This window comes from Ambystoma mexicanum (genome assembly GCF_040938575.1).
Source record: "Ambystoma mexicanum isolate Mex_15411 chromosome 12 unlocalized genomic scaffold, UKY_AmexF1_1 Mex_chr12_unloc.1, whole genome shotgun sequence".
NCBI classification, from domain to species: Eukaryota; Metazoa; Chordata; class Amphibia; order Caudata; family Ambystomatidae; genus Ambystoma; species Ambystoma mexicanum.
Window position 1 is genome coordinate 14,782,689 of NW_027182322.1, and position 21,235 is coordinate 14,803,923.

Genomic DNA, 21,235 nt, shown 5'->3' on the forward strand with positions numbered 1-21,235 from the left:
TTTGCCATACGGGCACCAGCGTTTTCTCAGACAAATAGATATGAATGTCGATGATCCTATAATCATGGCCCGAGTTGCAGTGTGAAATACAAAATAACCGGGACAAAATCACACTGATGTTTATGCAAATGGAGATCGGGACCTCATACATGCGAAGCATGCGCTCTACCACTGAGCTACATCCCCTCGGTGTGCAGTGGGCCTGTCCTGCAGACATCTTTTCCTGGGAGAATTCTTCCGGTCAAAATATGCTGCCAACTGAAGCACTAGCAAAAGACCAGGGAAAACGGGAGCAAGACTGGAAAAGCACATGGTCAGCTGAAGCAGTGTGCATTATGCTTCTCCATAAGAGATGACTTCCAGGGGAAGTATTCCACCAGAGGATTACCGTGCTCAAAGAGCCATCTCGTGGACAGAGACCATATGACAGTCAAAAAAAGGGAAACAATTGGAGATGCCAGGGATTGGACCCAGGGCCTCATCCATGCAAAGCAAGTGCTCTACCACTGAGCTACATCCCCTCGGTATGCAGTGTGTCTGTCCCGCAGACATAATTTTCAGGGAGAACTCTTCTGGTCAAAACATTCTGCCGAGTGAAGCACTAGCAAAAGAGCAGGGAAAACTGGAGCAAGAATGGAAAACCTCATGGTCACACTGAAGCAGTGTGCATTTTGCTTCTCCATAAGAGATGACTTCCAGGGGAAGATTTCCACCAGAGGATTACTGTGCTCAAAGGGCCATCTAGTGGATAGAGATCATATGACAGTCAAAAAGAGAAACAAGTGGAAATGCCCCAGGTCCTCATACATGCAAAGCATGCGCTCTACCACTGAGCTACATCCCCGCTGAGAGGACGCTTCCTCATCACACCTAAAAGCTTCAGGAGGGAGTGGGCTAAGTAAGGAAAGGGGTTTGCAGTAGTGCATATGAAAAAACATGACAACTGCCAAATTACATCTTACTACTTACAATGACAAAGTTAAAGCGCCAGGTCGATCTCATCACGTTGGTGCCTGAGACATCACATAATGTGACACAGCCATCTCGGATAGATGCCCCAGATTTGAGAAGTGTAGTTATGGAGAAAAAATAAATATATATATATATATATATATATATGTATGTCTTCAAACACCAAAAATGAGATAGCACCATTTCGCGCAGGAATTCCTCCAGCCGAAAGCCCACATATGTTGCTAGATAGACTGACACCTCTTTCGGATGTCCTTCTGTATTTGCTGGCTAGTGGAAAGCAACGTGGACCCACCACTCTATAGCTCTGCCGTCATGAGTGTCCCTAGCACACTCGGCAGATGTCGCTTCTCTAGGCAGACAAGCAGTGGAATTCTGCGGAAGGTCAATGGTGCTTCCATTGGTTTTGCCACTAGGCGATCCATTGCAGCCCTAGAATGAAGCATAACCCGCTGAATGCATTCAGGGTGTTCTGCGGTGGGAAAGGTCAGAGGGGGTGATAGTTGGTGAGCGTGCACAGCACCTCAGAATGACACCACTGCCTAGCAGGGGGACCGGTGGAGACACTATTTTCAGCCAATGCCCCTCTGTCTGAACGAGTCTGCCTTGTGTCATCCCGGTAAGAGATCAGGCTAACAGGCTTCCAATGAAAAAAGCAGACATCACACTGAAGCATGGTGCACCGTGCATGTCCACAATCATCGGCTCCAAAGAGAAGACGTTCAGGAACAGGATTTAGTATGGCAAAAGAACACATCATCCTAATTCCTATGTACAGGATGAAAAGCCCACAATTGAGGAAAAATATCACATGGAGATGCCTGGGATCGAACCTGTGGCCTCATACTTCCCAAGTATGTGCTCTACCACTGAGTTACATGCCCACTGCCAGCAAGGAACTGTGAAATCTACCAGATGCTGGCTGGCTGCTTGGGACTAACAGCGCCCAGAACTGACGGTAACTGTCGAATTGGAGTTTCCAAATGGCAGACTTCATTTTAGAGCCACCTGTGTCTGGTTGTCCATAGAAACATGCAGAAAGGCTGCCCCCCCATGCAATTCCCCTGACCAACTAATGAAAAATATCAATATGTTCAAGACTTTTGCTTTTAGAAGCCAGAGATAGGCCCCAGCAGCAGAGCTGGTAGGATATTCCAGCTCAAAACTAACAAGTTACAGAACCTGATCGACTTAGGTTGACAACAGAGGCACATCTGTGGCCACATCCAGTGAAAACAAATTATTTTTAAAGCTAGGCATCATATGCTACAAAGGTACAATGGTGGAGCTATACATTCGGAACCAAAACAATCGACTGAAAAGAAACGCAAGGCAATGCCAATACTTTCACGATTCTGCACCGTTAAAACTGTGGTGTGATGTTTCTCTCTGTGCATTTCTATTTGTAGTGATTGTGAAGGCATACAGGATGTTGACACTGGCAGGGACGTAAACCTCAGTGATATATTATAGGCAGGTTTGCCATACGGGCACCAGCGTTTTCTCAGACAAATAGATATGAATGTCGATGATCCTATAATCATGGCCCGAGTTGCAGTGTGAAATACAAAATAACCGGGACAAAATCACACTGATGTTTATGCAAATGGAGATGCCGGGGATTGAACCCGGGACCTCATACATGCGAAGCATGCGCTCTACCACTGAGCTACATCCCCTCGGTGTGCAGTGGGCCTGTCCTGCAGACATCTTTTCCTGGGAGAATTCTTCCGGTCAAAATATGCTGCCAACTGAAGCACTAGCAAAAGACCAGGGAAAACGGGAGCAAGACTGGAAAAGCACATGGTCAGCTGAAGCAGTGTGCATTATGCTTCTCCATAAGAGATGACTTCCAGGGGAAGTATTCCACCAGAGGATTACCGTGCTCAAAGAGCCATCTCGTGGACAGAGACCATATGACAGTCAAAAAAAGGGAAACAATTGGAGATGCCAGGGATTGGACCCAGGGCCTCATCCATGCAAAGCAAGTGCTCTACCACTGAGCTACATCCCCTCGGTATGCAGTGTGTCTGTCCCGCAGACATAATTTTCAGGGAGAACTCTTCTGGTCAAAACATTCTGCCGAGTGAAGCACTAGCAAAAGAGCAGGGAAAACTGGAGCAAGAATGGAAAACCTCATGGTCACACTGAAGCAGTGTGCATTTTGCTTCTCCATAAGAGATGACTTCCAGGGGAAGATTTCCACCAGAGGATTACTGTGCTCAAAGGGCCATCTAGTGGATAGAGATCATATGACAGTCAAAAAGAGAAACAAGTGGAAATGCCCCAGGTCCTCATACATGCAAAGCATGCGCTCTACCACTGAGCTACATCCCCGCTGAGAGGACGCTTCCTCATCACACCTAAAAGCTTCAGGAGGGAGTGGGCTAAGTAAGGAAAGGGGTTTGCAGTAGTGCATATGAAAAAACATGACAACTGCCAAATTACATCTTACTACTTACAATGACAAAGTTAAAGCGCCAGGTCGATCTCATCACGTTGGTGCCTGAGACATCACATAATGTGACACAGCCATCTCGGATAGATGCCCCAGATTTGAGAAGTGTAGTTATGGAGAAAAAATAAATATATATATATATATATATATATATGTATGTCTTCAAACACCAAAAATGAGATAGCACCATTTCGCGCAGGAATTCCTCCAGCCGAAAGCCCACATATGTTGCTAGATAGACTGACACCTCTTTCGGATGTCCTTCTGTATTTGCTGGCTAGTGGAAAGCAACGTGGACCCACCACTCTATAGCTCTGCCGTCATGAGTGTCCCTAGCACACTCGGCAGATGTCGCTTCTCTAGGCAGACAAGCAGTGGAATTCTGCGGAAGGTCAATGGTGCTTCCATTGGTTTTGCCACTAGGCGATCCATTGCAGCCCTAGAATGAAGCATAACCCGCTGAATGCATTCAGGGTGTTCTGCGGTGGGAAAGGTCAGAGGGGGTGATAGTTGGTGAGCGTGCACAGCACCTCAGAATGACACCACTGCCTAGCAGGGGGACCGGTGGAGACACTATTTTCAGCCAATGCCCCTCTGTCTGAACGAGTCTGCCTTGTGTCATCCCGGTAAGAGATCAGGCTAACAGGCTTCCAATGAAAAAAGCAGACATCACACTGAAGCATGGTGCACCGTGCATGTCCACAATCATCGGCTCCAAAGAGAAGACGTTCAGGAACAGGATTTAGTATGGCAAAAGAACACATCATCCTAATTCCTATGTACAGGATAAAAAGCCCACAATTGAGGAAAAATATCACATGGAGATGCCTGGGATCGAACCTGTGGCCTCATACTTCCCAAGTATGTGCTCTACCACTGAGTTACATGCCCACTGCCAGCAAGGAACTGTGAAATCTACCAGATGCTGGCTGGCTGCTTGGGACTAACAGCGCCCAGAACTGACGGTAACTGTCGAATTGGAGTTTCCAAATGGCAGACTTCATTTTAGAGCCACCTGTGTCTGGTTGTCCATAGAAACATGCAGAAAGGCTGCCCCCCCATGCAATTCCCCTGACCAACTAATGAAAAATATCAATATGTTCAAGACTTTTGCTTTTAGAAGCCAGAGATAGGCCCCAGCAGCAGAGCTGGTAGGATATTCCAGCTCAAAACTAACAAGTTACAGAACCTGATCGACTTAGGTTGACAACAGAGGCACATCTGTGGCCACATCCAGTGAAAACAAATTATTTTTAAAGCTAGGCATCATATGCTACAAAGGTACAATGGTAGAGCTATACATTCGGAACCAAAACAATCGACTGAAAAGAAACGCAAGGCAATGCCAATACTTTCACGATTCTGCACCGTTAAAACTGTGGTGTGATGTTTCTCTCTGTGCATTTCTATTTGTAGTGATTGTGAAGGCATACAGGATGTTGACACTGGCAGGGACGTAAACCTCAGTGATATATTATAGGCAGGTTTGCCATACGGGCACCAGCGTTTTCTCAGACAAATAGATATGAATGTCGATGATCCTATAATCATGGCCCGAGTTGCAGTGTGAAATACAAAATAACCGGGACAAAATCACACTGATGTTTATGCAAATGGAGATCGGGACCTCATACATGCGAAGCATGCGCTCTACCACTGAGCTACATCCCCTCGGTGTGCAGTGGGCCTGTCCTGCAGACATCTTTTCCTGGGAGAATTCTTCCGGTCAAAATATGCTGCCAACTGAAGCACTAGCAAAAGACCAGGGAAAACGGGAGCAAGACTGGAAAAGCACATGGTCAGCTGAAGCAGTGTGCATTATGCTTCTCCATAAGAGATGACTTCCAGGGGAAGTATTCCACCAGAGGATTACCGTGCTCAAAGAGCCATCTCGTGGACAGAGACCATATGACAGTCAAAAAAAGGGAAACAATTGGAGATGCCAGGGATTGGACCCAGGGCCTCATCCATGCAAAGCAAGTGCTCTACCACTGAGCTACATCCCCTCGGTATGCAGTGTGTCTGTCCCGCAGACATAATTTTCAGGGAGAACTCTTCTGGTCAAAACATTCTGCCGAGTGAAGCACTAGCAAAAGAGCAGGGAAAACTGGAGCAAGAATGGAAAACCTCATGGTCACACTGAAGCAGTGTGCATTTTGCTTCTCCATAAGAGATGACTTCCAGGGGAAGATTTCCACCAGAGGATTACTGTGCTCAAAGGGCCATCTAGTGGATAGAGATCATATGACAGTCAAAAAGAGAAACAAGTGGAAATGCCCCAGGTCCTCATACATGCAAAGCATGCGCTCTACCACTGAGCTACATCCCCGCTGAGAGGACGCTTCCTCATCACACCTAAAAGCTTCAGGAGGGAGTGGGCTAAGTAAGGAAAGGGGTTTGCAGTAGTGCATATGAAAAAACATGACAACTGCCAAATTACATCTTACTACTTACAATGACAAAGTTAAAGCGCCAGGTCGATCTCATCACGTTGGTGCCTGAGACATCACATAATGTGACACAGCCATCTCGGATAGATGCCCCAGATTTGAGAAGTGTAGTTATGGAGAAAAAATAAATATATATATATATATATATATATATGTATGTCTTCAAACACCAAAAATGAGATAGCACCATTTCGCGCAGGAATTCCTCCAGCCGAAAGCCCACATATGTTGCTAGATAGACTGACACCTCTTTCGGATGTCCTTCTGTATTTGCTGGCTAGTGGAAAGCAACGTGGACCCACCACTCTATAGCTCTGCCGTCATGAGTGTCCCTAGCACACTCGGCAGATGTCGCTTCTCTAGGCAGACAAGCAGTGGAATTCTGCGGAAGGTCAATGGTGCTTCCATTGGTTTTGCCACTAGGCGATCCATTGCAGCCCTAGAATGAAGCATAACCCGCTGAATGCATTCAGGGTGTTCTGCGGTGGGAAAGGTCAGAGGGGGTGATAGTTGGTGAGCGTGCACAGCACCTCAGAATGACACCACTGCCTAGCAGGGGGACCGGTGGAGACACTATTTTCAGCCAATGCCCCTCTGTCTGAACGAGTCTGCCTTGTGTCATCCCGGTAAGAGATCAGGCTAACAGGCTTCCAATGAAAAAAGCAGACATCACACTGAAGCATGGTGCACCGTGCATGTCCACAATCATCGGCTCCAAAGAGAAGACGTTCAGGAACAGGATTTAGTATGGCAAAAGAACACATCATCCTAATTCCTATGTACAGGATAAAAAGCCCACAATTGAGGAAAAATATCACATGGAGATGCCTGGGATCGAACCTGTGGCCTCATACTTCCCAAGTATGTGCTCTACCACTGAGTTACATCCCCACTGCCAGCAAGGAACTGTGAAATCTACCAGATGCTGGCTGGCTGCTTGGGACTAACAGCGCCCAGAACTGACGGTAACTGTCGAATTGGAGTTTCCAAATGGCAGACTTCATTTTAGAGCCACCTGTGTCTGGTTGTCCATAGAAACATGCAGAAAGGCTGCCCCCCCATGCAATTCCCCTGACCAACTAATGAAAAATATCAATATGTTCAAGACTTTTGCTTTTAGAAGCCAGAGATAGGCCCCAGCAGCAGAGCTGGTAGGATATTCCAGCTCAAAACTAACAAGTTACAGAACCTGATCGACTTAGGTTGACAACAGAGGCACATCTGTGGCCACATCCAGTGAAAACAAATTATTTTTAAAGCTAGGCATCATATGCTACAAAGGTACAATGGTGGAGCTATACATTCGGAACCAAAACAATCGACTGAAAAGAAACGCAAGGCAATGCCAATACTTTCACGATTCTGCACCGTTAAAACTGTGGTGTGATGTTTCTCTCTGTGCATTTCTATTTGTAGTGATTGTGAAGGCATACAGGATGTTGACACTGGCAGGGACGTAAACCTCAGTGATATATTATAGGCAGGTTTGCCATACGGGCACCAGCGTTTTCTCAGACAAATAGATATGAATGTCGATGATCCTATAATCATGGCCCGAGTTGCAGTGTGAAATACAAAATAACCGGGACAAAATCACACTGATGTTTATGCAAATGGAGATGCCGGGGATTGAACCCGGGACCTCATACATGCGAAGCATGCGCTCTACCACTGAGCTACATCCCCTCGGTGTGCAGTGGGCCTGTCCTGCAGACATCTTTTCCTGGGAGAATTCTTCCGGTCAAAATATGCTGCCAACTGAAGCACTAGCAAAAGACCAGGGAAAACGGGAGCAAGACTGGAAAAGCACATGGTCAGCTGAAGCAGTGTGCATTATGCTTCTCCATAAGAGATGACTTCCAGGGGAAGTATTCCACCAGAGGATTACCGTGCTCAAAGAGCCATCTCGTGGACAGAGACCATATGACAGTCAAAAAAAGGGAAACAATTGGAGATGCCAGGGATTGGACCCAGGGCCTCATCCATGCAAAGCAAGTGCTCTACCACTGAGCTACATCCCCTCGGTATGCAGTGTGTCTGTCCCGCAGACATAATTTTCAGGGAGAACTCTTCTGGTCAAAACATTCTGCCGAGTGAAGCACTAGCAAAAGAGCAGGGAAAACTGGAGCAAGAATGGAAAACCTCATGGTCACACTGAAGCAGTGTGCATTTTGCTTCTCCATAAGAGATGACTTCCAGGGGAAGATTTCCACCAGAGGATTACTGTGCTCAAAGGGCCATCTAGTGGATAGAGATCATATGACAGTCAAAAAGAGAAACAAGTGGAAATGCCCCAGGTCCTCATACATGCAAAGCATGCGCTCTACCACTGAGCTACATCCCCGCTGAGAGGACGCTTCCTCATCACACCTAAAAGCTTCAGGAGGGAGTGGGCTAAGTAAGGAAAGGGGTTTGCAGTAGTGCATATGAAAAAACATGACAACTGCCAAATTACATCTTACTACTTACAATGACAAAGTTAAAGCGCCAGGTCGATCTCATCACGTTGGTGCCTGAGACATCACATAATGTGACACAGCCATCTCGGATAGATGCCCCAGATTTGAGAAGTGTAGTTATGGAGAAAAAATAAATATATATATATATATATATATATATATATATATATATATATGTGTATGTCTTCAAACACCAAAAATGAGATAGCACCATTTCGCGCAGGAATTCCTCCAGCCGAAAGCCCACATATGTTGCTAGATAGACTGACACCTCTTTCGGATGTCCTTCTGTATTTGCTGGCTAGTGGAAAGCAACGTGGACCCACCACTCTATAGCTCTGCCGTCATGAGTGTCCCTAGCACACTCGGCAGATGTCGCTTCTCTAGGCAGACAAGCAGTGGAATTCTGCGGAAGGTCAATGGTGCTTCCATTGGTTTTGCCACTAGGCGATCCATTGCAGCCCTAGAATGAAGCATAACCCGCTGAATGCATTCAGGGTGTTCTGCGGTGGGAAAGGTCAGAGGGGGTGATAGTTGGTGAGCGTGCACAGCACCTCAGAATGACACCACTGCCTAGCAGGAGGACCGGTGGAGACACTATTTTCAGCCAATGCCCCTCTGTCTGAACGAGTCTGCCTTGTGTCATCCCGGTAAGAGATCAGGCTAACAGGCTTCCAATGAAAAAAGCAGACATCACACTGAAGCATGGTGCACCGTGCATGTCCACAATCATCGGCTCCAAAGAGAAGACGTTCAGGAACAGGATTTAGTATGGCAAAAGAACACATCATCCTAATTCCTATGTCCAGGATGAAAAGCCCACAATTGAGGAAAAATATCACATGGAGATGCCTGGGATCGAACCTGTGGCCTCATACTTCCCAAGTATGTGCTCTACCACTGAGTTACATCCCCACTGCCAGCAAGGAACTGTGAAATCTACCAGATGCTGGCTGGCTGCTTGGGACTAACAGCGCCCAGAACTGACGGTAACTGTCGAATTGGAGTTTCCAAATGGCAGACTTCATTTTAGAGCCACCTGTGTCTGGTTGTCCATAGAAACATGCAGAAAGGCTGCCCCCCCATGCAATTCCCCTGACCAACTAATGAAAAATATCAATATGTTCAAGACTTTTGCTTTTAGAAGCCAGAGATAGGCCCCAGCAGCAGAGCTGGTAGGATATTCCAGCTCAAAACTAACAAGTTACAGAACCTGATCGACTTAGGTTGACAACAGAGGCACATCTGTGGCCACATCCAGTGAAAACAAATTATTTTTAAAGCTAGGCATCATATGCTACAAAGGTACAATGGTGGAGCTATACATTCGGAACCAAAACAATCGACTGAAAAGAAACGCAAGGCAATGCCAATACTTTCACGATTCTGCACCGCTAAAACTGTGGTGTGATGTTTCTCTCTGTGCATTTCTATTTGTAGTGATTGTGAAGGCATACAGGATGTTGACACTGGCAGGGACGTAAACCTCAGTGATATATTATAGGCAGGTTTGCCATACGGGCACCAGCGTTTTCTCAGACAAATAGATATGAATGTCGATGATCCTATAATCATGGCCCGAGTTGCAGTGTGAAATACAAAATAACCGGGACAAAATCACACTGATGTTTATGCAAATGGAGATCGGGACCTCATACATGCGAAGCATGCGCTCTACCACTGAGCTACATCCCCTCGGTGTGCAGTGGGCCTGTCCTGCAGACATCTTTTCCTGGGAGAATTCTTCCGGTCAAAATATGCTGCCAACTGAAGCACTAGCAAAAGACCAGGGAAAACGGGAGCAAGACTGGAAAAGCACATGGTCAGCTGAAGCAGTGTGCATTATGCTTCTCCATAAGAGATGACTTCCAGGGGAAGTATTCCACCAGAGGATTACCGTGCTCAAAGAGCCATCTCGTGGACAGAGACCATATGACAGTCAAAAAAAGGGAAACAATTGGAGATGCCAGGGATTGGACCCAGGGCCTCATCCATGCAAAGCAAGTGCTCTACCACTGAGCTACATCCCCTCGGTATGCAGTGTGTCTGTCCCGCAGACATAATTTTCAGGGAGAACTCTTCTGGTCAAAACATTCTGCCGAGTGAAGCACTAGCAAAAGAGCAGGGAAAACTGGAGCAAGAATGGAAAACCTCATGGTCACACTGAAGCAGTGTGCATTTTGCTTCTCCATAAGAGATGACTTCCAGGGGAAGATTTCCACCAGAGGATTACTGTGCTCAAAGGGCCATCTAGTGGATAGAGATCATATGACAGTCAAAAAGAGAAACAAGTGGAAATGCCCCAGGTCCTCATACATGCAAAGCATGCGCTCTACCACTGAGCTACATCCCCGCTGAGAGGACGCTTCCTCATCACACCTAAAAGCTTCAGGAGGGAGTGGGCTAAGTAAGGAAAGGGGTTTGCAGTAGTGCATATGAAAAAACATGACAACTGCCAAATTACATCTTACTACTTACAATGACAAAGTTAAAGCGCCAGGTCGATCTCATCACGTTGGTGCCTGAGACATCACATAATGTGACACAGCCATCTCGGATAGATGCCCCAGATTTGAGAAGTGTAGTTATGGAGAAAAAATAAATATATATATATATATATATATATATGTATGTCTTCAAACACCAAAAATGAGATAGCACCATTTCGCGCAGGAATTCCTTAAGCCGAAAGCCCACATATGTTGCTAGATAGACTGACACCTCTTTCGGATGTCCTTCTGTATTTGCTGGCTAGTGGAAAGCAACGTGGACCCACCACTCTATAGCTCTGCCGTCATGAGTGTCCCTAGCACACTCGGCAGATGTCGCTTCTCTAGGCAGACAAGCAGTGGAATTCTGCGGAAGGTCAATGGTGCTTCCATTGGTTTTGCCACTAGGCGATCCATTGCAGCCCTAGAATGAAGCATAACCCGCTGAATGCATTCAGGGTGTTCTGCGGTGGGAAAGGTCAGAGGGGGTGATAGTTGGTGAGCGTGCACAGCACCTCAGAATGACACCACTGCCTAGCAGGGGGACCGGTGGAGACACTATTTTCAGCCAATGCCCCTCTGTCTGAACGAGTCTGCCTTGTGTCATCCCGGTAAGAGATCAGGCTAACAGGCTTCCAATGAAAAAAGCAGACATCACACTGAAGCATGGTGCACCGTGCATGTCCACAATCATCGGCTCCAAAGAGAAGACGTTCAGGAACAGGATTTAGTATGGCAAAAGAACACATCATCCTAATTCCTATGTACAGGATAAAAAGCCCACAATTGAGGAAAAATATCACATGGAGATGCCTGGGATCGAACCTGTGGCCTCATACTTCCCAAGTATGTGCTCTACCACTGAGTTACATCCCCACTGCCAGCAAGGAACTGTGAAATCTACCAGATGCTGGCTGGCTGCTTGGGACTAACAGCGCCCAGAACTGACGGTAACTGTCGAATTGGAGTTTCCAAATGGCAGACTTCATTTTAGAGCCACCTGTGTCTGGTTGTCCATAGAAACATGCAGAAAGGCTGCCCCCCCATGCAATTCCCCTGACCAACTAATGAAAAATATCAATATGTTCAAGACTTTTGCTTTTAGAAGCCAGAGATAGGCCCCAGCAGCAGAGCTGGTAGGATATTCCAGCTCAAAACTAACAAGTTACAGAACCTGATCGACTTAGGTTGACAACAGAGGCACATCTGTGGCCACATCCAGTGAAAACAAATTATTTTTAAAGCTAGGCATCATATGCTACAAAGGTACAATGGTGGAGCTATACATTCGGAACCAAAACAATCGACTGAAAAGAAACGCAAGGCAATGCCAATACTTTCACGATTCTGCACCGTTAAAACTGTGGTGTGATGTTTCTCTCTGTGCATTTCTATTTGTAGTGATTGTGAAGGCATACAGGATGTTGACACTGGCAGGGACGTAAACCTCAGTGATATATTATAGGCAGGTTTGCCATACGGGCACCAGCGTTTTCTCAGACAAATAGATATGAATGTCGATGATCCTATAATCATGGCCCGAGTTGCAGTGTGAAATACAAAATAACCGGGACAAAATCACACTGATGTTTATGCAAATGGAGATGCCGGGGATTGAACCCGGGACCTCATACATGCGAAGCATGCGCTCTACCACTGAGCTACATCCCCTCGGTGTGCAGTGGGCCTGTCCTGCAGACATCTTTTCCTGGGAGAATTCTTCCGGTCAAAATATGCTGCCAACTGAAGCACTAGCAAAAGACCAGGGAAAACGGGAGCAAGACTGGAAAAGCACATGGTCAGCTGAAGCAGTGTGCATTATGCTTCTCCATAAGAGATGACTTCCAGGGGAAGTATTCCACCAGAGGATTACCGTGCTCAAAGAGCCATCTCGTGGACAGAGACCATATGACAGTCAAAAAAAGGGAAACAATTGGAGATGCCAGGGATTGGACCCAGGGCCTCATCCATGCAAAGCAAGTGCTCTACCACTGAGCTACATCCCCTCGGTATGCAGTGTGTCTGTCCCGCAGACATAATTTTCAGGGAGAACTCTTCTGGTCAAAACATTCTGCCGAGTGAAGCACTAGCAAAAGAGCAGGGAAAACTGGAGCAAGAATGGAAAACCTCATGGTCACACTGAAGCAGTGTGCATTTTGCTTCTCCATAAGAGATGACTTCCAGGGGAAGATTTCCACCAGAGGATTACTGTGCTCAAAGGGCCATCTAGTGGATAGAGATCATATGACAGTCAAAAAGAGAAACAAGTGGAAATGCCCCAGGTCCTCATACATGCAAAGCATGCGCTCTACCACTGAGCTACATCCCCGCTGAGAGGACGCTTCCTCATCACACCTAAAAGCTTCAGGAGGGAGTGGGCTAAGTAAGGAAAGGGGTTTGCAGTAGTGCATATGAAAAAACATGACAACTGCCAAATTACATCTTACTACTTACAATGACAAAGTTAAAGCGCCAGGTCGATCTCATCACGTTGGTGCCTGAGACATCACATAATGTGACACAGCCATCTCGGATAGATGCCCCAGATTTGAGAAGTGTAGTTATGGAGAAAAAATAAATATATATATATATATATATATGTATGTCTTCAAACACCAAAAATGAGATAGCACCATTTCGCGCAGGAATTCCTCCAGCCGAAAGCCCACATATGTTGCTAGATAGACTGACACCTCTTTCGGATGTCCTTCTGTATTTGCTGGCTAGTGGAAAGCAACGTGGACCCACCACTCTATAGCTCTGCCGTCATGAGTGTCCCTAGCACACTCGGCAGATGTCGCTTCTCTAGGCAGACAAGCAGTGGAATTCTGCGGAAGGTCAATGGTGCTTCCATTGGTTTTGCCACTAGGCGATCCATTGCAGCCCTAGAATGAAGCATAACCCGCTGAATGCATTCAGGGTGTTCTGCGGTGGGAAAGGTCAGAGGGGGTGATAGTTGGTGAGCGTGCACAGCACCTCAGAATGACACCACTGCCTAGCAGGGGGACCGGTGGAGACACTATTTTCAGCCAATGCCCCTCTGTCTGAACGAGTCTGCCTTGTGTCATCCCGGTAAGAGATCAGGCTAACAGGCTTCCAATGAAAAAAGCAGACATCACACTGAAGCATGGTGCACCGTGCATGTCCACAATCATCGGCTCCAAAGAGAAGACGTTCAGGAACAGGATTTAGTATGGCAAAAGAACACATCATCCTAATTCCTATGTACAGGATAAAAAGCCCACAATTGAGGAAAAATATCACATGGAGATGCCTGGGATCGAACCTGTGGCCTCATACTTCCCAAGTATGTGCTCTACCACTGAGTTACATGCCCACTGCCAGCAAGGAACTGTGAAATCTACCAGATGCTGGCTGGCTGCTTGGGACTAACAGCGCCCAGAACTGACGGTAACTGTCGAATTGGAGTTTCCAAATGGCAGACTTCATTTTAGAGCCACCTGTGTCTGGTTGTCCATAGAAACATGCAGAAAGGCTGCCCCCCCATGCAATTCCCCTGACCAACTAATGAAAAATATCAATATGTTCAAGACTTTTGCTTTTAGAAGCCAGAGATAGGCCCCAGCAGCAGAGCTGGTAGGATATTCCAGCTCAAAACTAACAAGTTACAGAACCTGATCGACTTAGGTTGACAACAGAGGCACATCTGTGGCCACATCCAGTGAAAACAAATTATTTTTAAAGCTAGGCATCATATGCTACAAAGGTACAATGGTAGAGCTATACATTCGGAACCAAAACAATCGACTGAAAAGAAACGCAAGGCAATGCCAATACTTTCACGATTCTGCACCGTTAAAACTGTGGTGTGATGTTTCTCTCTGTGCATTTCTATTTGTAGTGATTGTGAAGGCATACAGGATGTTGACACTGGCAGGGACGTAAACCTCAGTGATATATTATAGGCAGGTTTGCCATACGGGCACCAGCGTTTTCTCAGACAAATAGATATGAATGTCGATGATCCTATAATCATGGCCCGAGTTGCAGTGTGAAATACAAAATAACCGGGACAAAATCACACTGATGTTTATGCAAATGGAGATCGGGACCTCATACATGCGAAGCATGCGCTCTACCACTGAGCTACATCCCCTCGGTGTGCAGTGGGCCTGTCCTGCAGACATCTTTTCCTGGGAGAATTCTTCCGGTCAAAATATGCTGCCAACTGAAGCACTAGCAAAAGACCAGGGAAAACGGGAGCAAGACTGGAAAAGCACATGGTCAGCTGAAGCAGTGTGCATTATGCTTCTCCATAAGAGATGACTTCCAGGGGAAGTATTCCACCAGAGGATTACCGTGCTCAAAGAGCCATCTCGTGGACAGAGACCATATGACAGTCAAAAAAAGGGAAACAATTGGAGATGCCAGGGATTGGACCCAGGGCCTCATCCATGCAAAGCAAGTGCTCTACCACTGAGCTACATCCCCTCGGTATGCAGTGTGTCTGTCCCGCAGACATAATTTTCAGGGAGAACTCTTCTGGTCAAAACATTCTGCCGAGTGAAGCACTAGCAAAAGAGCAGGGAAAACTGGAGCAAGAATGGAAAACCTCATGGTCACACTGAAGCAGTGTGCATTTTGCTTCTCCATAAGAGATGACTTCCAGGGGAAGATTTCCACCAGAGGATTACTGTGCTCAAAGGGCCATCTAGTGGATAGAGATCATATGACAGTCAAAAAGAGAAACAAGTGGAAATGCCCCAGGTCCTCATACATGCAAAGCATGCGCTCTACCACTGAGCTACATCCCCGCTGAGAGGACGCTTCCTCATCACACCTAAAAGCTTCAGGAGGGAGTGGGCTAAGTAAGGAAAGGGGTTTGCAGTAGTGCATATGAAAAAACATGACAACTGCCAAATTACATCTTACTACTTACAATGACAAAGTTAAAGCGCCAGGTCGATCTCATCACGTTGGTGCCTGAGACATCACATAATGTGACACAGCCATCTCGGATAGATGCCCCAGATTTGAGAAGTGTAGTTATGGAGAAAAAATAAATATATATATATATATATATATATATATGTATGTCTTCAAACACCAAAAATGAGATAGCACCATTTCGCGCAGGAATTCCTCCAGCCGAAAGCCCACATATGTTGCTAGATAGACTGACACCTCTTTCGGATGTCCTTCTGTATTTGCTGGCTAGTGGAAAGCAACGTGGACCCACCACTCTATAGCTCTGCCGTCATGAGTGTCCCTAGCACACTCGGCAGATGTCGCTTCTCTAGGCAGACAAGCAGTGGAATTCTGCGGAAGGTCAATGGTGCTTCCATTGGTTTTGCCACTAGGCGATCCATTGCAGCCCTAGAATGAAGCATAACCCGCTGAATGCATTCAGGGTGTTCTGCGGTGGGAAAGGTCAGAGGGGGTGATAGTTGGTGAGCGTGCACAGCACCTCAGAATGACACCACTGCCTAGCAGGGGGACCGGTGGAGACACTATTTTCAGCCAATGCCCCTCTGTCTGAACGAGTCTGCCTTGTGTCATCCCGGTAAGAGATCAGGCTAACAGGCTTCCAATGAAAAAAGCAGACATCACACTGAAGCATGGTGCACCGTGCATGTCCACAATCATCGGCTCCAAAGAGAAGACGTTCAGGAACAGGATTTAGTATGGCAAAAGAACACATCATCCTAATTCCTATGTACAGGATAAAAAGCCCACAATTGAGGAAAAATATCACATGGAGATGCCTGGGATCGAACCTGTGGCCTCATACTTCCCAAGTATGTGCTCTACCACTGAGTTACATCCCCACTGCCAGCAAGGAACTGTGAAATCTACCAGATGCTGGCTGGCTGCTTGGGACTAACAGCGCCCAGAACTGACGGTAACTGTCGAATTGGAGTTTCCAAATGGCAGACTTCATTTTAGAGCCACCTGTGTCTGGTTGTCCATAGAAACATGCAGAAAGGCTGCCCCCCCATGCAATTCCCCTGACCAACTAATGAAAAATATCAATATGTTCAAGACTTTTGCTTTTAGAAGCCAGAGATAGGCCCCAGCAGCAGAGCTGGTAGGATATTCCAGCTCAAAACTAACAAGTTACAGAACCTGATCGACTTAGGTTGACAACAGAGGCACATCTGTGGCCACATCCAGTGAAAACAAATTATTTTTAAAGCTAGGCATCATATGCTACAAAGGTACAATGGTGGAGCTATACATTCGGAACCAAAACAATCGACTGAAAAGAAACGCAAGGCAATGCCAATACTTTCACGATTCTGCACCGTTAAAACTGTGGTGTGATGTTTCTCTCTGTGCATTTCTATTTGTAGTGATTGTGAAGGCATACAGGATGTTGACACTGGCAGGGACGTAAACCTCAGTGATATATTATAGGCAGGTTTGCCATACGGGCACCAGCGTTTTCTCAGACAAATAGATATGAATGTCGATGATCCTATAATCATGGCCCGAGTTGCAGTGTGAAATACAAAATAACCGGGACAAAATCACACTGATGTTTATGCAAATGGAGATGCCGGGGATTGAACCCGGGACCTCATACATGCGAAGCATGCGCTCTACCACTGAGCTACATCCCCTCGTTGTGCAGTGGGCCTGTCCTGCAGACATCTTTTCCTGGGAGAATTCTTCCGGTCAAAATATGCTGCCAACTGAAGCACTAGCAAAAGACCAGGGAAAACGGGAGCAAGACTGGAAAAGCACATGGTCAGCTGAAGCAGTGTGCATTATGCTTCTCCATAAGAGATGACTTCCAGGGGAAGTATTCCACCAGAGGATTACCGTGCTCAAAGAGCCATCTCGTGGACAGAGACCATATGACAGTCAAAAAAAGGGAAACAATTGGAGATGCCAGGGATTGGACCCAGGGCCTCATCCATGCAAAGCAAGTGCTCTACCACTGAGCTACATCCCCTCGGTATGCAGTGTGTCTGTCCCGCAGACATAATTTTCAGGGAGAACTCTTCTGGTCAAAACATTCTGCCGAGTGAAGCACTAGCAAAAGAGCAGGGAAAACTGGAGCAAGAATGGAAAACCTCATGGTCACACTGAAGCAGTGTGCATTTTGCTTCTCCATAAGAGATGACTTCCAGGGGAAGATTTCCACCAGAGGATTACTGTGCTCAAAGGGCCATCTAGTGGATAGAGATCATATGACAGTCAAAAAGAGAAACAAGTGGAAATGCCCCAGGTCCTCATACATGCAAAGCATGCGCTCTACCACTGAGCTACATCCCCGCTGAGAGGACGCTTCCTCATCACACCTAAAAGCTTCAGGAGGGAGTGGGCTAAGTAAGGAAAGGGGTTTGCAGTAGTGCATATGAAAAAACATGACAACTGCCAAATTACATCTTACTACTTACAATGACAAAGTTAAAGCGCCAGGTCGATCTCATCACGTTGGTGCCTGAGACATCACATAATGTGACACAGCCATCTCGGATAGATGCCCCAGATTTGAGAAGTGTAGTTATGGAGAAAAAATAAATATATATATATATATATATATATATGTATGTCTTCAAACACCAAAAATGAGATAGCACCATTTCGCGCAGGAATTCCTCCAGCCGAAAGCCCACATATGTTGCTAGATAGACTGACACCTCTTTCGGATGTCCTTCTGTATTTGCTGGCTAGTGGAAAGCAACGTGGACCCACCACTCTATAGCTCTGCCGTCATGAGTGTCCCTAGCACACTCGGCAGATGTCGCTTCTCTAGGCAGACAAGCAGTGGAATTCTGCGGAAGGTCAATGGTGCTTCCATTGGTTTTGCCACTAGGCGATCCATTGCAGCCCTAGAATGAAGCATAACCCGCTGAATGCATTCAGGGTGTTCTGCGGTGGGAAAGGTCAGAGGGGGTGATAGTTGGTGAGCGTGCACAGCACCTCAGAATGACACCACTGCCTAGCAGGGGGACCGGTGGAGACACTATTTTCAGCCAATGCCCCTCTGTCTGAACGAGTCTGCCTTGTGTCATCCCGGTAAGAGATCAGGCTAACAGGCTTCCAATGAAAAAAGCAGACATCACACTGAAGCATGGTGCACCGTGCATGTCCACAATCATCGGCTCCAAAGAGAAGACGTTCAGGAACAGGATTTAGTATGGCAAAAGAACACATCATCCTAATTCCTATGTACAGGATAAAAAGCCCACAATTGAGGAAAAATATCACATGGAGATGCCTGGGATCGAACCTGTGGCCTCATACTTCCCAAGTATGTGCTCTACCACTGAGTTACATGCCCACTGCCAGCAAGGAACTGTGAAATCTACCAGATGCTGGCTGGCTGCTTGGGACTAACAGCGCCCAGAACTGACGGTAACTGTCGAATTGGAGTTTCCAAATGGCAGACTTCATTTTAGAGCCACCTGTGTCTGGTTGTCCATAGAAACATGCAGAAAGGCTGCCCCCCCATGCAATTCCCCTGACCAACTAATGAAAAATATCAATATGTTCAAGACTTTTGCTTTTAGAAGCCAGAGATAGGCCCCAGCAGCAGAGCTGGTAGGATATTCCAGCTCAAAACTAACAAGTTACAGAACCTGATCGACTTAGGTTGACAACAGAGGCACATCTGTGGCCACATCCAGTGAAAACAAATTATTTTTAAAGCTAGGCATCATATGCTACAAAGGTACAATGGTAGAGCTATACATTCGGAACCAAAACAATCGACTGAAAAGAAACGCAAGGCAATGCCAATACTTTCACGATTCTGCACCGTTAAAACTGTGGTGTGATGTTTCTCTCTGTGCATTTCTATTTGTAGTGATTGTGAAGGCATACAGGATGTTGACACTGGCAGGGACGTAAACCTCAGTGATATATTATAGGCAGGTTTGCCATACGGGCACCAGCGTTTTCTCAGACAAATAGATATGAATGTCGATGATCCTATAATCATGGCCCGAGTTGCAGTGTGAAATACAAAATAACCGGGACAAAATCACACTGATGTTTATGCAAATGGAGATCGGGACCTCATACATGCGAAGCATGCGCTCTACCACTGAGCTACATCCCCTCGGTGTGCAGTGGGCCTGTCCTGCAGACATCTTTTCCTGGGAGAATTCTTCCGGTCAAAATATGCTGCCAACTGAAGCACTAGCAAAAGACCAGGGAAAACGGGAGCAAGACTGGAAAAGCACATGGTCAGCTGAAGCAGTGTGCATTATGCTTCTCCATAAGAGATGACTTCCAGGGGAAGTATTCCACCAGAGGATTACCGTGCTCAAAGAGCCATCTCGTGGACAGAGACCATATGACAGTCAAAAAAAGGGAAACAATTGGAGATGCCAGGGATTGGACCCAGGGCCTCATCCATGCAAAGCAAGTGCTCTACCACTGAGCTACATCCCCTCGGTATGCAGTGTGTCTGTCCCGCAGACATAATTTTCAGGGAGAACTCTTCTGGTCAAAACATTCTGCCGAGTGAAGCACTAGCAAAAGAGCAGGGAAAACTGGAGCAAGAATGGAAAACCTCATGGTCACACTGAAGCAGTGTGCATTTTGCTTCTCCATAAGAGATGACTTCCAGGGGAAGATTTCCACCAGAGGATTACTGTGCTCAAAGGGCCATCTAGTGGATAGAGATCATATGACAGTCAAAAAGAGAAACAAGTGGAAATGCCCCAGGTCCTCATACATGCAAAGCATGCGCTCTACCACTGAGCTACATCCCCGCTGAGAGGACGCTTCCTCATCACACCTAAAAGCTTCAGGAGGGAGTGGGCTAAGTAAGGAAAGGGGTTTGCAGTAGTGCATATGAAAAAACATGACAACTGCCAAATTACATCTTACTACTTACAATGACAAAGTTAAAGCGCCAGGTCGATCTCATCACGTTGGTGCCTGAGACATCACATAATGTGACACAGCCATCTCGGATAGATGCCCCAGATTTGAGAAGTGTAGTTATGGAGAAAAAATAAATATATATATATATATATATATATATGTATGTCTTCAAACACCAAAAATGAGATAGCACCATTTCGCGCAGGAATTCCTCCAGCCGAAAGCCCACATATGTTGCTAGATAGACTGACACCTCTTTCGGATGTCCTTCTGTATTTGCTGGCTAGTGGAAAGCAACGTGGACCCACCACTCTATAGCTCTGCCGTCATGAGTGTCCCTAGCACACTCGGCAGATGTCGCTTCTCTAGGCAGACAAGCAGTGGAATTCTGCGGAAGGTCAATGGTGCTTCCATTGGTTTTGCCACTAGGCGATCCATTGCAGCCCTAGAATGAAGCATAACCCGCTGAATGCATTCAGGGTGTTCTGCGGTGGGAAAGGTCAGAGGGGGTGATAGTTGGTGAGCGTGCACAGCACCTCAGAATGACACCACTGCCTAGCAGGGGGACCGGTGGAGACACTATTTTCAGCCAATGCCCCT

General features: G+C 46.5%; 4 non-coding genes across 4 annotated transcripts; all 4 read right to left on the reverse strand.

Annotated features, from left to right (window-relative positions):
* Nucleotides 1–2,579: 2,579 nt before the first annotated feature.
* Nucleotides 2,580–2,651, reverse strand: TRNAA-CGC (transfer RNA alanine (anticodon CGC)). Its single transcript has one exon. It is a non-coding gene; the product is annotated as a tRNA-Ala (tRNA).
* Nucleotides 2,652–7,494: 4,843 nt separating this feature from the next.
* Nucleotides 7,495–7,566, reverse strand: TRNAA-CGC (transfer RNA alanine (anticodon CGC)). Its single transcript has one exon. It is a non-coding gene; the product is annotated as a tRNA-Ala (tRNA).
* A 4,861-nt stretch (nt 7,567–12,427) lies between these two features.
* Nucleotides 12,428–12,499, reverse strand: TRNAA-CGC (transfer RNA alanine (anticodon CGC)). The gene has a single exon. It is a non-coding gene; the product is annotated as a tRNA-Ala (tRNA).
* A 4,841-nt stretch (nt 12,500–17,340) lies between these two features.
* TRNAA-CGC (transfer RNA alanine (anticodon CGC)) lies at nt 17,341–17,412 on the reverse strand. The gene has a single exon. It is a non-coding gene; the product is annotated as a tRNA-Ala (tRNA).
* Nucleotides 17,413–21,235: the final 3,823 nt, after the last annotated feature.